Below are 7,153 nucleotides of genomic sequence, written 5' to 3'. Positions count from 1 at the left end.
GGAAAGACAAAAGACATTAAGGATAATAATACTGTTAACAAAGAAACAAAAAATGAACTAAAACTCAACAGATGGCTTTAAAGTAGTTAGCAAAATTCATTTGCAAAGAAACAAACAGGCAAAAGGATATTTGGGGAATAAAAGAAGAGGTCGTGGCAGATTCTAAAATTCATTATAAATCAAAACTCATCTATTAAAATATATGTGCTAAAATGACTTTTTATTAGGGCTTCCTCTATAATGGGGCTTCCCTTCCAGTGGTAAAGGATATTCCTGTCAGTGCAGAAGACACAAGAGACTTGGGTTCAATCCTTGGTCGGGAAGATCCCCTGGAGGAGGAAATGGCAACCGACTCCGGTATTCTTGCCTGGGAAATTCCATGGATAGAGGAGCCTGGCGGGCTACAGTCTGTGCGGTCACAACAAGTCAGACACAACTAAGCATGCATGCGCCACTCACTACTACTCTATAACAAACTAGGAGTACCAAAACAGTGGGATGGGAATCACTATTTAAGAAGTGCCAGCATGATAATGAATATATGTTTCCAACAAGAAGGAAAATTTACTTGAATGTTCAAAAGACAAAAAACTTAACGGGAATAGTTTTTAAAAAGAAAGAGAAGGAAGGAAAAATACAATATTAGTTCCAAACGCAGGGACAAAATTAATTTAGATTAATTAAGGAATTAGATATTATCAAAGACTAATGCAGCAGGAAAGTAGCTGAACATCTATTGACATTATAAAATATTATGAGGAGCCTCACAAACACCACTGCAGACTAGAAGAACTAATGCATCCTAGGAATAGGGGCTAGAGGAAACCAGAGGCATGCCATGACAAGACTGAAAGAAAACAGAGGAAGGTGGCCAAGATGTACCTCTCTCTGGGGACTTCCCTTTCACAACCTGGTACAATACCAATTTATAAGTTCTATTTCCACGCTAAGTGGACCATACATATACGTAACAACAACAAAACATTTATTAACACAAAGCTAAGTGCCGAGGCAGAAGCAAAGCAAAAGTCTGTTTAGAGGGACAGTCCTGGATACGAAGCACATAGAACTCCACCAGAAAAGCAACTTCCACTGAAAATGAACCACCGTAATAACAAGAGTAATACACCTTAGGGAACAAACCAGTACAAAGGAGAGGTGGCAGATGTTAACAGATGAGAGCAAGAAACAGAAGTAAAAAGTGTACCTAAGAGACACTACAGAGTAAGTATGTTTGAAGTGGTAAAGCAGATTAAAGTGAAAAGAGGAGACAAAAATTAAAAGACACAATCGGAAGCTGTATAATTAAAGTCACTGGAGTCATGTCAATGTATGGTAGAAGCCACTACAATATTGTAAAGTAATTAGCCACCAATTAAAATGAATTAATTTTAAAAAACTCAATGAAATGAAATGGAAGCTCTAACTGAAGAAATAAGCTGAAACGCAATTCAAAGAAATAAGCTGAAAATGCAAAGGACAGAATAAAGTCCTGAAGTAAAAAAAAAAATGGCCCAATATACATCTTCTGATGACTCCAAAAAGAAAGAATAAAAATAATTGGGAGGATTAAATAGCTATATTCTAAAACAAAATAAAATTTTTTAAAAAAGAATTGGGAAGAAACAAAATGTAAAGAGAAAACAGCCAAGAAGGTTCTGGAATCAATGAAAGACAGAAATCTTCATATCCTGGAAGTACAAGAAGTTTTGAGCAGGTTGAAAATAATTCTATTTCTATTCTCCCTGAAACAAAACTGCAGAACTGGAAAGACAGAGATTAAATCTTGTGAAACGATCACCATCACCATCCCCAGAATTTGCCATCATTCCAAATGGAAACTTTGTGCCCATTAAATCATAACATTAGCCACTTGTGGCAGTTTCCAGTAATCACTATTCTACTTTCTATATGTATGAATTTCACTCTTCTAGATATTTCAAATAAGTGGAATCATACAATATTGTCCTTTTGTATCTGGTTTACACCACTTAGCATATCTTCAAGATTTATCCATATTGTAGCTCATGTTACAATTTCCTTCCTTTTCCAGACCAAATAATATCCCATTGTATGTAAGGATCACATTTTGATTATCCATTTGTCCACTAATGGACATGACACTGAAGATTCTGAAGCAGAAGTGTGACATGTTCATATATCTGCTTTAGAGTAACCCTAGGAGGGGACTGAAGGATCGTATTTGTGAACCAAGAGAAGACTTTGTTTCAAGACAGTGAGAATGGTAAGAGGTCTCATAAAATGAGATTAGAAAAAGTTTCTCCAGATTTGGGAGGAGCAGTTGCTGCACAGGAGTAGTTAGGAAATTCTGATATAGAGTGAAGACTAGTTAACTAGCAGCATAATCCTAAACATGTATGTGTTGGGAAAGAAGTCTTTCCCACAGGATAATAAAATGTTGAGCATTTGGCACCTAGAATTTGGACGTGTTGTAGTTTTAACATAAGGAGGCTGAAGACACTGAATTAACAAAATATTTCAACCTCCTGATAAGTAGAAATACAATGAGAGAGATAGTAAAGACAGCAGTTTTATTGAAGATAAGTCATCTTAAGAAGTGGTTACTGAAGACATTTTCAAGAAAGAAAACTATGTTATATTGACCAGAAGACATCCTACTCTTTATTTTAATGAGGGGGACAGAAAATAAGTGGTAAAGTATGCTGATAATCACAACCTTAGAATAACAGGCTCTTTATCCTAGAGAGGAGTAAGCCATACTTCCCCATCACATGAAAAAACATACCACACACACTAACACTTTAGATTTGTAGGTGGGGACTTCCCTGGTGGTGTAGGGAATGTGGTCCCCGGCATTGCCTCTGAATGCAGGGGACCTGGGTTCTATCCCTGGTTAGGGCACTGGATCCCACATGCCGCAACTGGGAGCTTGCATGCAACTAAGACTCAGTGCAGCCAAACAAATATTTTAAAAAATAAAATTTGTAGGTGGTGAAATTGAGTTAATTTACCCTCCACACTTAATAATTTTTTAAATTATAGCACAGAAGAAAACTAACTTTGAAAATTTATTTTGAAATTGAAATTATCCTGTCTCTAGCTACACTGCTTAAATTAAACAGATGTTTCCTAGAATTCCTTGCTTTTATGAACTTAAGGAAAAGAATGCACAGCAGGCTAGACATAATACCACTTTCCAACAGGTAACATATTCTACCAATGTTATTTGGAAGGGGTTACAGTCAAACATCGTATCTTTAATCTATCTGTGTGTCATTTAAGAAGACTTATTTTGAAACCACCACCTATGGTTAAAAGACTCTGCCAAATGATGCAAAAATAGATGCTATTTTGGTCCAACCATATTTACTGCTTAACAGAAATAAAGCTTCTCACTATGGAATTCACATGAATAGTGTCTAAAAATACACATTAAAAAAAATAAATAGAGCAATAATTCACCAATTATTCCAGGCCCATTACAGTGAAGCTCCTTCCTTATGGTATCAAATATAATTACCTGGAATTGACATGCCTTTAAGATTGTGATTATATTCGTTATTGTTGTTGTAAAGATGCTACAAAGAAATATTTATGCATTTGTGATGATTTGATATTACAAATCAGAACAAGTTTTGGTCATATTAAAATATTTCTATTTTTAGTGCCAAATTATTCTGAAGACATAGAAAATATTTTTTGAAAAGAAAATTTATGTTGAGAACAATAATAACAACTAACTTTTACTGAAGTGGGCTTCCCTTGTGCCTTAACTGTAAAGAATCTGCCTGCAATGCGCAAGACCTGGGTTCGATCCCTGGGTTGGGAAGATCCCTTGGAGAAGGAAAAGGCTACCCACTCCAGTATTCTGGCCTGGAGAATTCCATGGACTACACAGTTGCAAATAGTCGGACTCAGCTGAGAGACTTTGACTTTCACCTTTTACTGAAGTGTTACTGCATGCCTGGCAATGAGTAAAGAGCTCTTATATGTATTGCTTTAATTCATTCTTATAGGAATTCCATTAGGTTGTTCCTATTATTATCCCTATTTTACAGATGAAAAAATTGAGTCTAAGAGGAAGTTAGGAATTTGTCAAATGTGACACAGCCACTAAGTGGAAGAGCAATGACCAAACCCAGGCCATCTGACCTGGCAATTTACATCACTGCCCCAGAAATAGTCATGCTTGATTCTACAAATTTATTTAAAGAAAATGTATCTTCTCTGTTTGGCTAGAAAAAATAAAGAAAATTTAACAGCATATCCATTCTTTTACAATTAAAAATTACTGAAGCTCTCTTTTGACTATTTTCATTGCATAGTGAGTTCGGCTGAATTATTTTTGTTATTCTGAAAGGAAATTAATTTCCTAAATTAGCACCTTAGATGGCAAAGGTGTGATGAATCTATCACCTGAGTTCCTAAAAAAGTCTTGATATATATTTGTACTTCTCTTTTTCAGATTTTTCAAATTCAAAGAGGAATTCAGCTTTCCATATGAAACAAAAGTCTACAGCTGAACTGATATTTCCAGTTTCTCTTGTCTATATGAAAAATCATCTATAATAATAAGCACAAGATAAAATTTTACATTTGGCATAATTTCAGGAGTCTCCATGATTGTGGTCTTCTTGTAATGAACAATTTGAAACATCTGGACAATGAACATACATTTCAGGAATAAAGAAATAAACACTAACACTCCCCTCACAATTTCCTGCTCTTTTGAGGGCGTTGTCTGAAATTGACATTTTCTATTATTATCAAAGATATCATTCAATTTTTCTATTTAAGTCCTGGAAAAACACTAACATTTAACCCACAAACAAAAATGTTTAGATGAGAAATCTAGCAATAAAAATGGATGAGTGTGTATATCATATTCTTTTCTCACTCCATATACTTAAGAGAATGAATGATGGAAAGAATAATGACTTTCACAAACGAAGTTTATGCTCATGATTAATAATGTAGTGATGAATATCCACTCTGTGGAGGAAGTTCAAAGGGAAGGAGGAAAAAGCCATGAAAAGGTTTTTAGCTTCAAATTATGGTTAAGATACACAGACAAAATGAATTTAGCAAATGATAGTAACGATCACATAAATAATACCAAACGAAGTTTAAAGAAAACCGCTTCTACAGGGCTAAGAAATGCAATTCACGAGATTGGGAAAAGATGGAAATTTTCTCGACTCCACCCTACTAAGAAACAATCAATCGGTGCAGCAATCAAGAATAAGCCCTTTCCTAGATGGCCAGAAGAACCTTAAGAAACTCACCTCCTAACTCAGGGCGTCTTGATTTTATTTTTCTTTGGCATAACCTGCCTACTTGCTGCCCTCTCTTCCCATTACTCGGCCAGAGGGTTGGGAAGGGGGTATTTTATCGAGGCGCTGCTGGCTAGGAGAGACTCTTGCCCAAACCGGAGACGGGATGAGGCTACTGCTGCGCTCGTACCTCCAGCAGTGACAGCGACTGTGGTCACCGCTTCTCTGCGCGAGGCCAGCCAGTCCCGCCGGGATTGGCACGGGTCTAGCCAATTTGCAACCAGGAAGGCCCCCGCCCGCCCCTCGCTGCAGCTTCTGCTGGAGCTGGGATAGCGCGCGCCCGTGATTCAGCGCCTTTCTGCTGCGTGGTTACCACGGCGACGCGCGCGCACGCGCACACGTGCCCCCAGGGATGGGAAGGCAGCAGTCTTTACCCAGCTCTAGGCTCCCAGCTCGTGCTCTAAAGATGGGTACGCAAGCAACCCAGACTCCCACCACATAGGGGACCAAGCAGAAGGCTTTCGGGCAGCAGGGTGGCCTGCATCGCTCCACCTTTCCTTCACCAACCCCTCAGGCCACCTTGGTCCTAAACAGCCTGAGGGGAAAGTACCTCTTCCAAATGCCCGGGCCAGGTTCAAGGGAGGCGTGAGCACAGTACTTGGGTCAAAGACCCTTTGCAAATGCCTCCCCCAAAGCAAAGTCACCCCAGATGCACACGTCCTGCTCCTCCAGCGGGAGCCTCTTTAGGCTTCCCGCGAATTTTGAGCACGTGTTGCTTTCTAAAACGAGGATGGAAACCGGTGTTAGGAAGTATTGCATTATGGGAAGGTGATCATTGGAACAATAGAACTCCTGTGAAAGATTCTCCCTTGCATTTATAGTTTCTTTGTAAGAAAGATGCACACATCGAGGTATGGTAATATAGGACCGAAAACGAAGCCAGGGCACTGCTGAGGCCTTCCTTGTACATTCCCATGACTATTAAGTTTAGAGCAGTGCTATTGGAAGCAATGACTTTGGGAGAACTATTTCCTGTGAATTTTGCTTCTGGGTTAATCTGTACCTGTCCTCCCAGCCTGATCAACTATTTCCACTCTCAGTCCTGAGTAGTTTTTGAGGAGCAATCAATCCCCTTCTAGGCTATGCCCTGGGTATGGCTGGGCCTTGAATGAGTTACTTGCTAAACCTTTCTTGTCAAGTATAAAATAGAGATGGTAATAGCATTTGTATAAGATGATTGTGGGGATATGAGGAGTGCACAAAGAACAAAAACTATTCAGGACTGAAAAGAGTGGAAACACCAATTGATCACACTGGGAGGACAGGTACAGATTAACCCAGAAGTGAAATTAACAGGAAATATTTCTCCCAAAGTCATGCAATAGCTGTAAAATGACATAACAACCTCCTCTTAGAATGACTGCTTTCCTACCAGCCAACCCCCTTTTCTTCACTATTTCTGTTAGTAACTAGTGATACCCCATTGCTGAATTCTCCTTCCCTCATGACAGCGCCCAATTCATAGTTAATCCCTGCTTCTCCCAACATGGCTCTGAAAAAGAGTAACCCAACAGGACCAATCTCTGATTCCAAGACCCTCCTTCAGAGGAAACCCAAACCTTACAAGACACTCCGTCCTTTCTCTTCTTACAGTGGCATTCCATTGTACCCCCCCGAGTGCCCTTTCTCCCCACATCAAGAAATCTGATGTACTCAGACAATAAGGCTATTCCCAGGAGTCTCTAACTAAAAACTAAGTAATGGGTTTAAAAATTTTTTACATATATATATATATATATATATATATATATGCTTACATATACATGCAAGTTTAGCCTAGACTTTTAAACTCAGAGTCATTACAATGAGTATCTATTTTCACATATGTAATACATATA

Source organism: Capricornis sumatraensis, chromosome 22 (assembly GCF_032405125.1).
Source record: "Capricornis sumatraensis isolate serow.1 chromosome 22, serow.2, whole genome shotgun sequence".
Lineage (NCBI taxonomy): Eukaryota > Metazoa > Chordata > Mammalia > Artiodactyla > Bovidae > Capricornis > Capricornis sumatraensis.
The sequence above is the reverse complement of the archived record's forward strand: the minus strand, read 5'-3'. Positions refer to the sequence as shown.